Source organism: Rhinatrema bivittatum, chromosome 8 (genome assembly GCF_901001135.1).
Source record: "Rhinatrema bivittatum chromosome 8, aRhiBiv1.1, whole genome shotgun sequence".
In the NCBI taxonomy this organism is placed as follows: Eukaryota; Metazoa; Chordata; class Amphibia; order Gymnophiona; family Rhinatrematidae; genus Rhinatrema; species Rhinatrema bivittatum.
The window spans coordinates 167,676,637-167,694,399 of record NC_042622.1 but is presented as its reverse complement, the minus strand read 5'-3'; the positions used below and the strand labels follow the sequence as shown (position 1 = coordinate 167,694,399).

The 17,763-nt window shown below is 43.6% G+C and overlaps 1 protein-coding gene across 1 annotated transcript in view; it reads left to right on the top strand.

Annotated features, from left to right (window-relative positions):
* The window catches only part of SSH2 (slingshot protein phosphatase 2), a 283,085-nt gene that overhangs the window by 15,456 nt on the left and 249,866 nt on the right, over nucleotides 1–17,763 (top strand). The window lies entirely within an intron of this gene.

The following is a 17,763-nucleotide window of genomic DNA, read 5'->3' as shown; positions in this document are numbered from 1 at the left end:
CCGTATTTGTGTGTGACTACAGGAGACAGGAAGGAGATGCTAGCTGATGTTTTCTGTGTATGATCCATGGGGTTGTGGTGAAAAATGCTGATTTAGGAAATTGGAACCAAGTGTTATATTAAGTTAATGCTGCAATGTAATGAGCTGATTATATGAACCCTGAATGATATAACATGTAATAAATGTAGATTCAAAAAAAGACCTGTTATATGGATGTCCATATTGACATCCATATAGCAATGTAATGAGCCCCATTTCTTGGAGGTAAGAAATTTAAGAATCCTAGCTCTTCAGTGTTCCTTGGACTCAAAATTTGGCAACAGAATGCATTTTTGGCTGCTGCACTTTCTTCTTTGCATCATTGAATGTAGACGAGGGCTTTGTTTTTACCAACAACAAACCACATCCTCTTGCTTGGCTTGTATTAACTTTACCTTTCACTTTGGCAGGCTAGAGATAACAGTAGCCTGCGTGTGCAGTGCCTGATGGCTCCTGCCATTCAGCAGCATGATGAGTGTATTTATGATCTTCTCCCATCGCTCACGTGAGAAAGGTGGTTTCTCTGTGATATTTGGTTTGGGAGCGAGGGCAGGTGCTTTCTTTGATGCATTTTTTTAAAGTAAATATTTCATTTTCTATTAGTATCTCACACTTCCATATTATTGACTTTTTATTTGTGTTTGCCTACTCATTTTTGACAAGAAACTAGTTGGAGACATCGGAGGTCTGAGACCTTTGCTTCATTTTCCCAAAAGCCTTCTCTATTCTGAATACTGTAACATAGTAATGACCACAGATAGAAACCAGATTGGCCCATTCAGACTTTTCTCTTGAGACTTTTCCACTTTGTTTCATTTCATTAGAGGGGTGGAGGTGGTTTCAGTTAGGTTTTTTTTGTTTTGGGAAATAGTGCGCACTAGTTCCTGAAATGAATAACCTGAAAAAGGGCTTTTATTTGGTTTGGATTCCATATTCATTTTAAATGAATGCACATACCTAATATATTCTCATATTCAACCCAACACACATTTTGTTTTTAAGAAATCTTTCCTACCATTGTCCTCCATATTCATCCCGTGTATACCCAAAATCTGCTAACAATGTTATCCAACACCACTTCTGCTGTTAGACTATTTCAGGCATTGTCATTTTAATCTTTGATTCTTACAAAACTAATACTTTAATCCAACCTAAATGTCCCCTCCAAATCTTTTAACCAAATATTGTAATAATCCCCACAGCCACCAAGGTTACTGAGATTGTTGTATGGGTGGTTACACTCATCTACAGAAATAGCAGGAATCTCATTGCCATCTTTTATGTTGTGTCAACAGGGGAGATTTGTAGGTGTGGTGGATTTTACCAACACATAGGATCTTGCTTTTTAGCATACTTTAGATGTCTGTGGATTCTGTATCTGAACAGGTTTGTTCATAAATAGCCAGTAAAACCCTTAGCCAGAGTTTGCAATTGCCCTACAATCAAAAGAAGAAAATCCTCTAATTCATAACAATGACCTGAACATTATTTGTTTGGAGGTACAGTATTTTTCCCAAGAGTGAAAGCAGATTTAGGTGCATTTCTGGTTATTACAGCATTATGGCAGGTTGAGGGGTTGAACAAAATAACTATGAACTGAACTGAGTATTTCACTGGGGCAGTTATATCGTGGGATTCAGGTGGCATGAGAGGTTTACTGTAGTTTGCCTGTGATTGGTTATTAGTATAATTTGGAATTTACCACTCCTTGCCAGGTGTTCTGTGTTACGTACTGTACCATGAATGTCATTCAAGAGAACTTACATTGAGGACCTTTTTCTGATTCTTGCCTTTCAGCACCATTTCATAGTAACTAAGGTGAATCATGAAAGAAGTTAGATCTTTGTTTATGTGAGAAAACATTTTCTTGTCTACCGGGGTCCAGTTCTGGAGGCCATACTTTCAAAAGCATATACTCAGAGTAGAGGCAGTCCAGAGAAGGGCTACAAGAGTCTGTACCAAAAGCTCTGTGAGGTGGGACTTGAAGAGCTTAGATGAGAGGCGAGGTAGTGGGACATATCCGAAAGGTACAAATAATGTCCCAGAAAAAAACATGAAAAGCGATTTTCTAGAGCAAGAGATAATAAGTTGAAAGAAGGTAGATTCAGGAGTAACATCAATTAATATTTCTTCATATAAAGGGTGGTGAATATGTGCCGCCTTCTCCTGAGGGAGGAGGTGGAGGCAAAAACGATACTAGAATTAAGAAAAACAGCGATAAGCACAGAGTCCTTGGTGGCCAAGAAGTGTGGGGAAAGCCAGAGATAAACTGGGGTTATTAAATAGTAACATAGTGTAATGACTGTAGAAAAGGACCAAATAGTCCAGTCGGTCTCCCCAGCAAGCTTCTTATGGTAGTATTTGCTGCTCTGTGTCAGTTACCCCCAATGTTTCTCTTAAGGGTAGTAACTGCTACTCTGTGCAGTTATTCTCAAGCCTTATGATAACCCATAAAAATAATTTATTGCTAGCAACATTTTTACTAGGTATTGAACCGCCTTGAAAGTTCAGACAGTGCTGACATGTTTTGCTTATGGACTTAGCCTTAGAAGCAGTCCTGTGCTTTTTCCTTTATATCTGCCTATCAATACCCCAGACTGTAAAAGTCAGGGTCCATGTCATTCTTCTGGCTTTAGCTATCACCTTGTCACATTTATTTATTTTATTTTTTAATATACCGACATTCAATCTGACATATCACATTGCTTTGCCACCTTCAGATCTCCAGACACTTTCACCCCAAGATCCCTCTCTTGGTCTGTGCACAACAGCTCTTCACCCCCATCACATACATCTCTTTCGATTACCTCATCCCAAATATATGACTCTGCCCTTCTTGGCATTGAATCCCAGCTGCCAAATCTTTGACCACTCTTCAAGCTTTCTTAAATCACTTTTCATTTTCTCTACTCCTTCAGACATGTCCATTCTGTTGCAGATCTTAGTATCAACCGCAAATAGACAAACTTTACCTTCTATCCCTTCCATAATGTTGTTCACAAAGTTATTGAATGGAGCCATTCCCAAAACCAATCCTTGTGGCACTTCTCTTCACATCTTTTTCTCTTCAGAGTAGGTTCCATTTACCATTACCTGCTGTCTCCAGTCATCCGGTTTGTGGCACCCATTCACAAGCTTCTCATTTTATTCACAAGCCTCCTGTGTGAGACTGTATCAAAAGCTTTGCTGAATTACAAGTAAATCACATCGAATGCTCTTCCTCGATCCAATCCTCTAGTCACCAAATAAAAAAAAAAAAATCAATTAGATTTGTCTGACAGGAAACCTGGTGAATCCGTGCTGCCTTGGATCCAGCAACTTACTGGATTGTAGATAGTTCACTATCCTTTCTTTCAGCAGAGTCTCCATTAATTTTCCCACCTCCGAGATGAGGCTAACCGGCCTGCAGTTTCCAGCCTCCTCTCTCCTACCACTCTTGTGAGGCGGGACCACAACTACTCTTCCCCAGTCTCATGGCACCACTCCCGTTTCCAGGGATCTATTGAACGGATCTTTCAGCAGACCCGGTTGATGGTATTACAGCAGGTAGGAAATAGGGCAGCTTAGATAGGCCACACAGTCTTTCTCTGCTGACATGTTTTTATGAGTGAGTTTAAAAGAATCTTTTTCCTGCAGAAAAGAAACTCTGGCAAAGCTTTTAAGGCTCTGACCATTTCTGCACGTTTCATGTTATCCAGGATTATAAGATTCAGAGTATTTACTTTTGAAAGGAAGCATACTATCCAGTGTCCTCTGTCAGACTTATTCTACATTCCCTTTCTTTTGTCTTGATGTTTTATCTAAAGTGTTTTTAGAATTTAGAGAAGTGTGTAAACTGTTTTATTATGATCTCCTCTCCCTTAGGCGTTACACGTGTAAATGTCACGTACTATCGTAGCAATTTTCAAAAGCCCATTTACATGGGTAAAGTGCATTTACACATGGAAAACATAGTTGAAAATCAGGCCCTTAGTGTTTAAACAGAGTTGCCTCAGGGGTCACCCTTTTGCTGTTTTTTCCTGCATCAATACATCATATTCATGGATGGCATTATGATGAAAATCTTTTCCCCAACTTACTTGGATCCATGAGGGTGGCAGGAGCTGAAAAGGAGCTTTTACAAACTTGAAATGCTTATTTTATCTCAGGAATGCAAATGCAGTAGAGCATCTTTTATTCAAAGATCCATTGTTTGGAAACTCCCTTTATCCAGAAAAATATTGTGATCCCTTACTCAGGAAAATCAGATTTGTGGCAGCTTTTGCTCATCACTTCTAACCTCCCCATGGCTTCCTGGCCTCAGCTGACTTTTCTCACCCTGCTCACCCAGTCCATGGCCCATTCAAAAATATCCCTCTGGCCATTTCTCACACCTACTCCTTTGGCATTTCTCTCTCCAACATGTGAGCTATGACTGATCCATGCAAGCAGAAGAGGTGCCGAAGGAGTGTATTTAAGAAGTGGTAGGGGTAAGGAAATCCTGACTGGGCTGTGGGTGGAGTTCCCGTTAAATGGAAAAACCTGTTATCCAGAATGCTCTCCTTCCAAACTGTCCTGCATCAAAGGAATTCTACTGTATTTCAAAGGAAATTTAGTTACCTCCCAATACCCTTGTTTCCTGTTCAAATGAACTGTAACTATGCATTGCTCAAGGTGTTGCTGGAGAGCATAATGTTGTAGGTTTTAGTTTACCCTTTTTATAATCTTGTTAGTAGTATTGACAAAATGTTTGAGCTCTGGGGGCTTAGTAGATTGTGGTACTTTAGGACCAGTGCAAAGGTTTTGAAGTACCTGGAGCTTTTTAGACCTCTAATATGTAAAGAAGAAGGCTGTATGGTCTCGGAATCTCCAATACCTCATCTTTTTTTAATTAAGTCCTGTAAAAAGTTTCATAACCCTACTGACTCCAGTTTTCTGCACTGCCAGGTACTTGTATCCTGGATTGGCCACTGCTAGAAATGGGACACTGGGCTTGATGGACCCAGTATGGCAGTTCTTATGTTCCAACAACTAAAATGACTACTGTTTGCTTGAAAATAAATTGTTTTGCTTATGCAGATGGGATAAGTGGGTAAGGTTTTTGCCGAAGGAATCACACTAGTTTGTCATAAACTGTGGCATCTGTTAAAATATGATATCCCCAAGGCCAGAAAAATCCTCACCTAATTTTAGGGCCTGATATCACCCTGAACCCACTGCTACTGCCACTACCAACCAGAGGGAGAGCACCACTGCTGCTGCCACCACCAACCAGAGGGAGAGCACCACTGCTACTGCCACCACCAACCAGAGGGAGAGCACCACTGCTACTGCCACCACCAACCAGAGGGAGAGCACCACTGCTGCTGCCGCTACCAACCAGAGGGAGAGCACCACTGCTGCTGCCGCTACCAACCAGAGGGAGAGCACCACTGGTACTGCCGCCACCAACCAGAGGGAGAGCACCACTGCTACTGCCGCCACCAACCAGAGGGAGAGCACCACTGGTACTGCCGCCACCAACCAGAGGGAGAGCACCACTGCTGCTGCTGCCACCAACCAGAGGGAGAGCACCACTGCTGCTGCTGCCACCAACCAGAGGGAGAGCACCACTGGTGCTGCTGCCACCAACCAGGGGGAGAGCACCACTGGTACTGCCGCCACCAACCAGAGGGAGAGCACCACTGGTACTGCCGCCACCAACCAGGGGGAGAGCACCACTGGTGCTGCTGCCACCAACCAGGGGGAGAGCACCACTGGTACTGCCGCCACCAACCAGAGGGAGAGCACCACTGGTGCTGCTGCCACCAACCAGGGGGAGAGCACCACTGGTGCTGCTGCCACCAACCAGGGGGAGAGCACCACTGGTGCTGCCACCACCAACCAGGGGGAGAGCACCACTGGTGCTGCTGCCACCACCAACCAGAGGGAGAGCACCACTGGTGCTGCTGCCACCACCAACCAGGGGGAGAGCACCACTGCTGCTGCCACCACCAACCAGGGGGAGAGCACCACTGCTACTGCCGCCACCAGCTAGGCCTGGGGAGAGAAGCTGCCCCTTGCACAGCCCAGAGCCAGCAAAGACATCTCTGTCACAGGCCTGGGCAAGTCCTGGTGAGTCTGGAAGGAGGAAAAAAGAGGCTAGATGGTGTGGTTGAAGAACAAAGGCAAAAAGTGAAAAAATGAACAAAATAAAGAGTGGAGAGGGCAAGAAAGATTTGCTCTAGCTCTTGAAAAAAAACCCCAAAATGTTGGCACCCAAGCTTTCTGAAAGTGTTTCCATCCCTGACTCTCTCGGGGATCTGGAGGAAGGAATTGGCAGCAGCACTGCTGGATAGTCTTATTGTAAAGACACTTCAGGGCTCCTGGTTTTACAGAGAGGGCAGTTGGAGGGTGGTGTGCAGGGAACCCAAGAACCAGGCAGGCTCCTTCTTCTTTCAGTGGTGTGGTCCAGCTTTGAAGGACCGGATGTGTAGCTGATAAGGAGCTGGGTGTGAATTACAGACCCTGCATTACCTTTTCTTCCTCTCGTAACTGGATGTTCCAGAATCCATGAGAGATGGAAAATGACAAACTTTGAAATTCTGAAATGGGAGAAAGAAATATCTTCCTGTTTCCTGTATTGCCTTCCATGTGTATGCTTTTCTGTGGATAGAGTGGGATAGAAATCCTTTCAGATAAAAAAATAAAATGGCAGGATGTGGTTGAAACTAACAGCGGCTGAACATCGTCCTCATCTCCATGTTATGTATGTCTTTTTGGTTCCTGAAAAGAAAAACCCATGTAATTATGGTTTAAATCACAAATCTGTTTCTTCTCTTTATATGTTTTTGCAAACAGGAAGTTCTTCGTGTCTTATATTAATTATGTTGTGCAATATTGTAGTTTAACAATCTCAATTTTAATTCTTTTAAATCATAAACCAAAAGTGTTCATTTCCTTCCTGAATTGTATGTGTTATGTAACTTCCCCAAAATGACTGCACTGACGAAGTCGAGCTACAGGGTTCTTGTGGTAAGAGGGCTCTTTCCTGTTTTGTGCCTGTGGGAAAGTTACTCACTAAATAAGGCTGTTAGGGTGGATTGTTAGGGGCTTCTTCCCAAAAGGCTCAGAACAGCTGCTCCACAGGCACAAGCTTTATATGTAGATGATTTGGGGGGGGGGGGGGGGCGGGCCTGGCCTGGCCTGGCCTCTACATCTGACCCACATCCTGCAGCACTGATATCTACTAAATGAAAATCTTTTTTTGGAACCATGTAATGTGAAACCAGCTTGATTTTATTATTTAAAAAAAATGTGAGCCTTGCTTTAAAAATAGCACAGTGTAAATGGTTATAGAAAAATGTCTCCCTGACCTCGGGGATCTAGGAGCAGGTGCAGTCTCATATCTCCTGCTTGGCAATGGGCAAGGCAGTCACTGAGCCCACCAGGCCAGTGTTCTCCTTCAGAAATAGGAGGACAAAGGTGTGACGCTTACTAGAAAGAGTACATCAGGCATGATAAGAGAGAGAAGATGTTGAATGCTGCTGTCACATAACAAGGGAGCTAAATCTTTGCAATAACTGTGTGGGAGAATGAACGTGGCCAGTTCAGTAGTTTTAGGCCATGTTGCTCTTGTAGAAGTACTCTCCTCTTGCAGCTCCAAGTTTACATTCCAGAGATGATACTGTCTCTCTCATGGATTACTTTTATAAGCGCTTAGGTTTTTTATTCGGCTGTTTATGGAAAGAGAATTCTTAAGACAAAGAAAAAGCAAATAAACCCTTGGCAACAGTGACATTTTCATTATGTGGCATTTTCACACTTTTGAAGACATTGCTTTGCAGTTTTGTACATTTTGGCTAGCTTTTTACAAATTTATTTTTAGTCATTTGCTGCTTAATCTGAGCATTGTCTGGGGTGCTGATTTTGCAGCTTCTATTTTATTATTTAATGAGATCATATTTAAAATCCCTGGTGCCCCCATAGCAGCAATCCTGTTTATGGAAGGATTGATGCTTGGATTAAATACTTCCTGATTTTGGCTTTCTGTCTTGTTAGCAGGTGCACATTCTACTTGAGTGCTGCTTGCTTGCCTTAACTTGCAGTACAGAAGACCAGTGGCATGGATAGGATTGTGTTGGTTTATGGAGGTATTTTTCTAGGCCCACTTTTAATGGAACATGCATTATAGCACAACAGTCTTATGTATGCTCTGGGCCAGCTCCAGTTAGCTCAAAATCTTACTGTACTCATCGTGCTCTTAATTTAAAGGAGCATTTCACTTGGAGTTTATTAGATTATTATCCTTTATGACATGGCAATCATTTTCAAAGGGATTGACAGGGAAAGCTGATTTCTGGAGAGGAGAAACAGTAGGACTAAAGAGAAAGGGGTTCAGTTTTTACCACATACTTTTGGCACCAAGTAATAACAGAAGATGAAACGCAAAAAAAAAAAAAAAAAGACAAATGTGCAGCAGGCGTTGAAAGCATCACAGAAGGCCGATTGTCAGCACAATCTAAATTGCTGTTACGTCTGCTCCTTGATTCTGAAAGCCTTGTTTACAGCATTGAAAGAAATCTTTCTAATCTAAAGGCTGGTTATCTTCTATGCAGAAATTATGGAAACACAGTTACAAACCTTGTGTGTTGCGCTCTTTATGGGCCAGGATTTTGACATAGACAGCACCTTGAAGGCACCAAATATCCAGCTTGCTTCCGCTTCAAAGGAGCACTGCCCTGACACTCTGCCTATGGGTGCCAACATCTTAAATTTGGTCCTGGCTTTTTACAGTGTGCATCCGTCTGCCATTTCCTGTAAATGTTTAAGGTTGCATTATGCACACTTCAGCTGCTCTGCTGACTGCACATCCCATAATGTGCCCCGGCACAGAATGTGGGATGAAAGAAAGCAAAAACCTGTGAGGATCTTTACTGTGAAAAAATGATGGCAAAAGATTGGCTAGGAGGAAATAATTAAACTCTGACTCCTTAGGAGATCGGGACTGATGCTGCCATCTCTTTCCTGGGGAAAGTCAAGAATTTATTCCATATCTGATGTGTTGGTCTTGAATTATGTGATATAAAATTTATGTATGTGGAATGTATTTATGAAATGTAATATTTTTGTTCTAATGAACCCCGAATAAATTTCACTTTGCTGTCTAAAGTGTTCTGTCTGGCTCACAGGTATAGGTCAGGAAATGCTCGATTTTTCTTATCCTTGTGAGGCAGGTAGAGTGAGCAGCACTTACCCTGGGATAACAGCAATTTTAATCTGGAAAACACTCTAAATAAAAGCACAAGCTGACAGTAAACAGCGACAAAATGTATTTATTACTACAAAAGAGTTGTGTTTCAGATATGCTAGCAATATAAGTTCTATTAAATGTATCGTCATATATTTGGATATATATGCATCAAAAGCCTTCCACATAAATCCATATTTATTTTTCATATTTATTAATTTTTCTATACTGATGTTGGTATATACCTTCACACCGGTTTACAATAACTCCTTAAAATAAAAATACATAAAATTCATAAAAACAAAATTTAAGATACAAAAAGTTTCATACAAAAACATAATAATTTAACCAATCATACGGAGTAAGAGTTACAATCATATAAATAAAAAAAAAATACAATTATCCAACAAATTAAAGTAATCAAATTAAGACAATGTTGAACTTAAAATACTAAAATAATATAAAAGGTTCCTAAGTGGCTTCAATTTGAAATGCTTGAGCATATAATATTATGTTAACCGTATTCTTTTTACTGTCTCCTCTTTTATTTTCTCTTCTGAAACACAAGTGCACAATGAGTGCTCTATGCATGTTACTTATTGTGTTGTATTGTGCCTCCAAAAAAATATATAGATAGGCTGCAGATAATCCAGAAAGAATCTGCTAAAATGGTGCAGGGTATGCATCAAAAGCCATCTTAGATGATCATTAATGACCTAAATAGATATATCCTAGAGGAGAGAGAGAAACAGGATAGGATAGAGAGATTATTTCAATGGTATAAATCAAGAAACACATTTTTCAGAGGAAAGAATGTTCCTCTGATTCTCCAAAGAGGTGATTGAGACAATAAAGACAGCAAGGTCAGCATTCAAAAAGTACAAAAGAAATAAAAAAGAGGAACACTGAGAAGATTATCTGGTGAAGATGATGTGGTGAAGCTGAAGGAGACTAGGAAAGAAATCAGGATAGTGAAACCTCAAGTGGAAGAAAGGATCACCAAAAGGCTTTGATACAGTCCCATATAGGAGGCTCATGAATAAAATGAGAAGCCTAGGAGTGGGTCCCAAGGTGGTGGAATGGATTACAAATTGACTGAATAACAAATATCAGTAAATAATAGTAAATAGAACCTATTCTGACAAAGAGAAGAGTGATAAGTGGGTTTCCTCAAGGACAGGTTCTGGGGCCGGTTCTGTTCAATATTTTTGTGAGCAATATTGTGGAGGGTTTAGAAGATAAGGTTTGTCTTTTTGCAGATGATATTGAGATCTGAAGGAGTAGAGAAAATGAGAAGAGATCTAAGAAAGCTTGAGGAATGGTCAAGGTTGGCAGCTGGGATTCAATAGTCCAAAAAACAACAAAAGGGGCTTGAATGCCTGGAGGTCTGTCTCAGATATCATATATTGTTGAAACCACCAGCCATACGGCTTGTCCCCCACTGTGATATAATCATTTTACCTTCTCTGGAATGTACGTAGTGAAAAACATTTCTTTTGGGTAATTTTCTTCTGCACTTAAAATTGGTTTGCAACCAGTCTCTCTCCCAGTATTACTAAAGCAGGTATGATGTTGCATGCTTTGCAAGTATAGCAGAAAAGGCACTTATCTTGTTTTGAAATGTGAACCAATCTTCTGTAAAATATTATCTTGAGTTATTATTCCGACTTACAAAAATGCTCGAACTACCTAGCGTTTCAACTGTTGACGTCTGCTTCAGGGGCTTTTTTTCTGTAGATAGTTAGCATTTCTTTCTTTTAGTTGGGCTCCATTTTGCCCCGATGGACAAACTGTATGTGATGGGTGGTGAAAAACAGACCAGGAGAGGGATGTTGGAGGATAGTGTCCAACAAGCTGAAGGCTGCGAAACAATGTGAGAAGGCAGTAACTAAGACCAGAGGGGTGCTGTGCTGCATAGAGAGAGGCATAACAAACTGGAAAAAGGATATTATAATGCCTTGTACAGGTCTTTGGTGAGGCCTCACCTGAAGTACTGTATTCAGTTTTGAGACTGTATTTCAAAAAGAATAAAGATAGGATGGAAAAGCAGTCCAGAGAAAGGCAACCAAAGTGGTGTGGGGTCTGTACCTGAAGACTTATGAGAGGAGCCTGGTGATTTAAATATGTATATCCTGGAGGAGAGCAGAGATAGGGGAGATATGATACAAATGCCTGAAAGGAATTTAATGATGCACAAACATCAAACCATTTCCGATGGAAAGGAAGTTGTGAAACTAGGGGTTACCATATGAAACTCCAAGAGGGAAGATTCAGAAACAATTTTGGGTAATATGTTTTCAGGGAAAGGGTGGTGGATGCATGAAATGCCCTCCTGGAAGAGGTGATGAAGACAAGAAGAGGAATGGAAAGCAAAAGAGCATGGGATAAATACAGAGGATGGAAACGAAGAAGGGGTGGGGTCAGTATTCAAAATATAGCCAGATATCAAAGTTATTCAGAGTGCTTTCATCCTATCTTTATTCTGTTAAACCCAAAGTTTACATTTCTGCATGGCAGTAACTATATGGAGCAGTACTTACTAACCTTAATAGAAGGCATGGGGGTAACTTGCACGGAATTGCAGTTATTATCTTAAGCAACTTTGCTGAGCAGACTTGGTGGTCTTATGTGCTGTCAGTAACTGTTAATATCTTCTAGAACAAGAGTTCTTTGTTTGAGGCTCCAGGGGGAGAGACTCCAGCAACATAAATTTCTTCATGGAAAGGATAGTGGATGCATCTAATGTCCTCCCAGTGGAGGTGATGGAGACAAAACAGGAGTGGAATTCAAGAAAGCCTGTGATAAGCACAGAGGATTCCCAGAAATAAAGGGAAAGTTAGATAGCAGCTGGAATGAAATTGAGCAGACTAGGTGGGCGTGACGGCCCCTCTCTGATGTCGTATTGTGTGATAGTGATAAGAACAGTGTTGAGATGTTGCAATACTGCAAACATCTCACCTGCAAGAGCAGTAGCAAGGGGAGAGGTGATGAAGGCAAAACCAATGATTCCAGAAGCCAAGGCTTGGTTAGGCAAATACTAGCAGGCCACAACTCCTCAGAAAGTGATCAGATCAGTACTGGCAGGTTAGTGGTTGCTGGGTACTGTCTAGCAAGACCACAGGGACCTAGGAGGCCAGATGTTCAGTGAACAGATGTTTTAGATTTTCAGAGCTGGTGAGGGAGCTGAGTTTTGGATGGGATCTTGCATTCTTATCTGCCTAGGATGATAGAAAATCAAGGAAGGAAAACAAAAAACTGAGGTGGATAAGGAATGATATCTACCAGTGGCCAAGCTTTTACAGGTGTCAGCTGGGATATATCCTTGCAGCATAGACTGGAACAAATGGCTTTTTCCTGCTGTCATGTGCTGTGTTACTGTGTTACCAAGCTTGAAGTTCTGCGGGCATTGTAGAATGATGAGAATACCAATGGAGTAATTTGCAGCCTCAGTGGTGTAGTAATCTCCATCCAGCTTGCCAGAAGTTTCTTTTTCCACCAGTGCTGTAAAAGATTTTGCTTTGAATTCTGTGAGTAAACAGCGACAGATGAAAAATTTGAGGAAGATTGTTGTGTGCGTTAGTGTATAATTGTTTTTTGCCAGGAAAAAACAGGTTTGGTATTAGAGCACTGGATAAATATGTTACTGAAACAGTCGCTGATTTTAATAACAGCTGTTTGGCTATGTCAGGCTGTTTTGAGGTTTTTTCTTTTGGTGTATGGGTCAACATAATGAGTTTTAAAAAGTACTCAAATCTTAAGATGTTTAAAAGGATCTCATTCGTAAAATATCTGCCCTTCCCAGGAGGAGTTTGAAAGCATCTTTGTCTACTAATGCTTCAGAGCGTCAAGTCCAGATAACCAAGGCGAAGCTGCACAGTGGCTCTTCCACTTTAGTCATCCTTTTTTGCATCCTGGCTGCTGATGCTGAGCACGATGTGCTGATTTAACAGAACATTTGCTTTACTGTGCTTGGAGACAATAGACAGCCAAATATTATTCATCCAGTAAGAACCTTTCTCAGTACCTGTTGATATTTTTTGCGACTGACGTCTTTCAGGATTAGTGTTGTTAGTATGTAAAGACATTTAGGGCCTCATTTTCCAATATCGCATTGGTAACACATTAGGGGGCGTTACCAATGCAAATGAGGCTTCTTTCGTGCAGTGGGGAAACATTGCGTGCGGCGATGTTTTCGCCATTTGCGAAAACATTAGCGCCGCACACGATGTTTTCCCAGTGTGCGATGATTCTTTCAGTCTTTTATCGCGGTGCACGATATTTGCCGGTTTTTGACATCAATCATCCGGACAGCCTGTTTCAGGCTCCTGGGGGGGGGGGGGGGGGGGGGGGGGGGAGGGGGAGAGAGAGAGAGAGAGAGAGAGACTTACTATAGTGCCTATGCCCTACATAGGTATTTGAATCCCTATGGGAGGGCTACCTACTAACTCGGGGTGGGGATTAGGTATGAGCGTCGGGGGTTGGGGGCCACTTTCGCATTCCACATGAGACCTACGGACAGAACAGTGGTCTCTAGTGCAGATTTGCTGGCCGTCGGAGTGAGGACGCTCACTCCAAGAAGTGGTTTGGGCAACGTTCTCTCTACCTAGCTTGATGGACACTCTACCTGGGCAACAACATGCTAGGTGGAGAGAATGTTGCCCAAATCTCCTCTTGGAGTGAGCGTCCTCACTCCGACGGCCAGCAAATCTGCACTAGAGACCACTGTTCTGTCCGTAGGTCTCATGTGGAATGCGAAAGTGGCCCCCAACCCCCGACGCTCATACCTAATCCCCACCCCGAGTTAGTAGGTAGCCCTCACATAGGGATTCAATACCTATGTAGGGGCTAGGCACTATAAGTAAGGTATGCTCTCATACTCGAGCTATCTTATGATCCTGAAACTAAAGCTCAAAGTCTCTCAATATACCTCTCCCTCCTCTCTCCCTTTCCCTCTCTCTCTCTCTCCTCTCTTCTCTCTCTCTCCTCTCTTCTCTCTCTCTCTCTCCTTCTCGCTTCCTCTCTCTCTCTCTCTCTCTCCCCTCTCCCTCTCCCCCCCCCCCGGAGCCTGAAACAGGCTGTCCGGAACTATCGTGGATGGCGATAATCCTTTTCTGGCCCGTAGCGCAGTCCATAACGCAAAGTTGGAGTTGTAGTTATTAGCCGCGATAGCAGCCTCGCTAACACTGCGGCTGTTTCGCCGCACACGATAAACAGGTTCCCGCTTTACATATGCTCCGCCCCCTGCATACCAAATTACTAATTTGCATTCGCAAATCGCGTTAACAGCTGTTAACGCGATTTGCGAATTTATCGCACGCGGTAAAGTGCTTGGAAAATGAGGCCCTTAGTTTGAAAACATTGTTTGCCAATACAGTGGGGCATAGCTTCTTCCTTCCATGTTAGTTTGAGATGATGATGTAAAGGAAAGGTGCCTCAAATGTGAATCTTAGAAGAATAGAAGTACATCCCTCTTTCCTCACAGGTTCCTTGGATCTGCCATGTATGATCTTGGGTAGCTCTTCTATTTGTTACGATGGGTAGCTCACGGGATGGCCCCTTGAGCCGCTGCACTCACTCCAGGGCCTCCCTCTGCAGCAGGGATGCTGTCGGTATATCAGCACATTTGGGAGTGGTACGCAGTGCTCGGACGCCATCCTCCTCCTGCTCCTCCCTGGGCGCCTCTACATGCGTGTGTACTGTGCGCTCCAAGACTTAAAGGGCCCACGGTGGGAAAAGTCACCTTGTTGCCCTTTGATGATAGCATCCTGCACTATTTAAGGTGCCCCAGGATCTTGCATTTGTGCCTCAGTAACTGTTCTCCTGCCTTGTGCTAGTGCGTGTGGCTCCTTTGTTCCTGATTGATCTCATTCCTATTTGCTCTTGCCTCATTCAGCCATGCCTTGCCTAGCCAGTCTCATCCAGCATTGTCTCCTTGCCCAGTGTCTCAATTGTATCTTCTTCCATCCTCTGCCTGACCACCTGACCTCTTGCATTGACCTGACTGCTTGTTTACTGAGTGTCCTCATCTTGGCCTGACTCTGGCTTCTTCAGTCTGTTGCCTGTCTTGACCCAGGTGTGCCTTCAGACTCTTGCTGCCTCTACCGCCCTAGGGACTCACCTAAGCCCTACCGGCCGCCAGAACCCAAGGCTGGTATAGGTGAAGCTTCAGCCTGCTCTGTCTTAAGCTATATTCACCATCTCTCTGTGAAGACCTCGTTGGTTCGCCTACAAATCTGTGTCAACTATGCCACACAACCAAGGGCTCACTTCCACACCACTCATTACACTATTTTCGTGTACCTTCCTTTATGCAGCTAGATTATTTTAATAATAGTTATTCCATTTGAAGGACCATCCATTTCAGAGATTTGGTTGTAATAAGATTTTGTTTGACTTGATAAATGGCAAGTCCAATGCAAGAAATCGATACTAGGTGGTCAGGCAGAGGATGGACAAAGACACAATTGAGACACTGGACAAGACTGTGGCAAGGAAACAATGCTGGATGAGAAAGGCAAGGCTGAATGAGACAGGAGCAAACAGGAACAAAGGAGCCACCCACACTAGCACAAGGCAGGAGAACAGTTGCTGAGGCGCAAATGCAAGATCCTGGGGCACCTTAAATAGTGCAGGATGCTGACGTCATCAAAGGGCAACAAGGTGACTTTTCCCACCTTGGGCCCTTTAAGTCTTGGAGCACGCTGTACACACGCATGTAGAGGCGCCCAGGGAGGAGCAGGAGGAGGATGGCGTCCGAGCACTGCGTACCACTCCCAAATGTGCTGATATACCGACGGCGTCCCTGCTGCAGAGGGAGGCCCTGGCGTGAGTGCAGCAGCTCAAGGGGCCATCCCGTGAGCTACCCATCGTAACAAATAGAAGAGCTACCCAAGATCATACAAGGCAGATCCAAGGAACCTGTGAGGAAAGAGGGATGTACTTCTATTCTTCTAAGATTCGCATTTGAGGCACCTTTCCTTTACAACATCATCTCAAACTAACATGGAAGGAAGAAGCTATGCCCCACTGTATTGGCAAACAATGTTTACAAACTAAGGGGTAGATTTTCAGAGCCCTGCTCGCCTAAATCCGCCCAAAACCGGGCGGATTTAGGCGAGCAGGGCCCTGCGCGCCGGGAAGCCTATTTTACATAGGCCTCCCGGCGCGCGCAGAGCCCCGGGACTCGCGTAAGTCCCGGGGTTCTCGGAGGGGGGCGTGTCGGGGGCGCGGGCCCGGTCGTCGCGGCGTTCCGGGGGCGTGTCGGCAGCGTTTTGGGGGCGGGTACGGGGCGTGGCTACGGCCCGGGGGCGTGGCCGCGCCCTCCGTACCCGCCCCCAGGTCGCGGCCCGGCGCGCAGCAGGCCCGCTGGCGCGCGGGGATTTACGTCTCCCTCCGGGAGGCGTAAATCCCCCGACAAAGGTAAGGGGGGGATGTAGACAGGGCCGGGCGGGTGGGTTAGGTAGGGGAAGGTGAGGGGAGGGCAAAGGAAAGTTCCCTCCAAGGCCGCTCCGATTTCGGAGCGGCCTTGGAGGGAACGGGGGGAGGTAGCGCGGCTCGGCGCGCGCAGGCTATACAAAATCGATAGCCTTGCGCGCGCCGATCCAGGATTTTAGTGGATACGCGCGGCTCCGCGCGTATCTACTAAAATCCAGCGTACTTTTGTTTGCGCCTGGAGCGCAAACAAAAGTAGGCTGTTCGCGCTCGTCTGAAAATCTACCCCTAAACTTCTTTACATGCCATCATACAAATTATTATTAATCACTTGGTCAAAAGTAACAATTAAAGACTTAATAATTGGATGTGTATTTTCCTCAGCATGTCCTCATCTTTCACTTGGACACTGTACCAAGGGGCTGCTAGGATTCTGGTACACTGCATCCAGAAAATTGTCAAAGAAAGACCCAAGAAAAAGAATTCTGATGGTGCAGCTTTGATCAACTTCAGTATTAAAAATGATAATCTTGCAAAAAGCATAAAAGAAGGAAGAGAAAACAATCTCCCATTATAAAGAAATAGATAAAATACCTTAAATTGTGTAGTGAAGGAATCTTCTTGAGAACAGAGCTGTTTTTTGCTGGTCCTTGAAGATGGCATACTGGTGGAGGCCATCGCTGTAACAAATTTTGGGAATGCTTGGGAGGGTAATAAAAGGAAAAAGGTTGAGGTAAGGTAAATGCCATGGGGGAGCGGAGAATAGAGGTTGTGTTGCATTTGATCATTTACATGTGCATCTATTCAAATTGGAAGAATCTCGGGCTGACTGGATGGACCATTTTGGTCTTTATGTGCCATCATTTCCTACGTTACTATGTTGTATTTCAGATGCTTTAGATTGTTTAGGTATTGTAGTGCTCGTTTTATGAGCACAGAAACCTTACCCAAAGTCTGAGGTGAAAGAATTTTGTGATCGGTGTTGACTTTGCAAATCCCTGGATTTCTTTGTTACAGTTTTTCTCAGCTGCTGTCAGTCTTAGGTACACGTTTAGTAGTAGTCCTTAATAGCTTGTCATGTCATT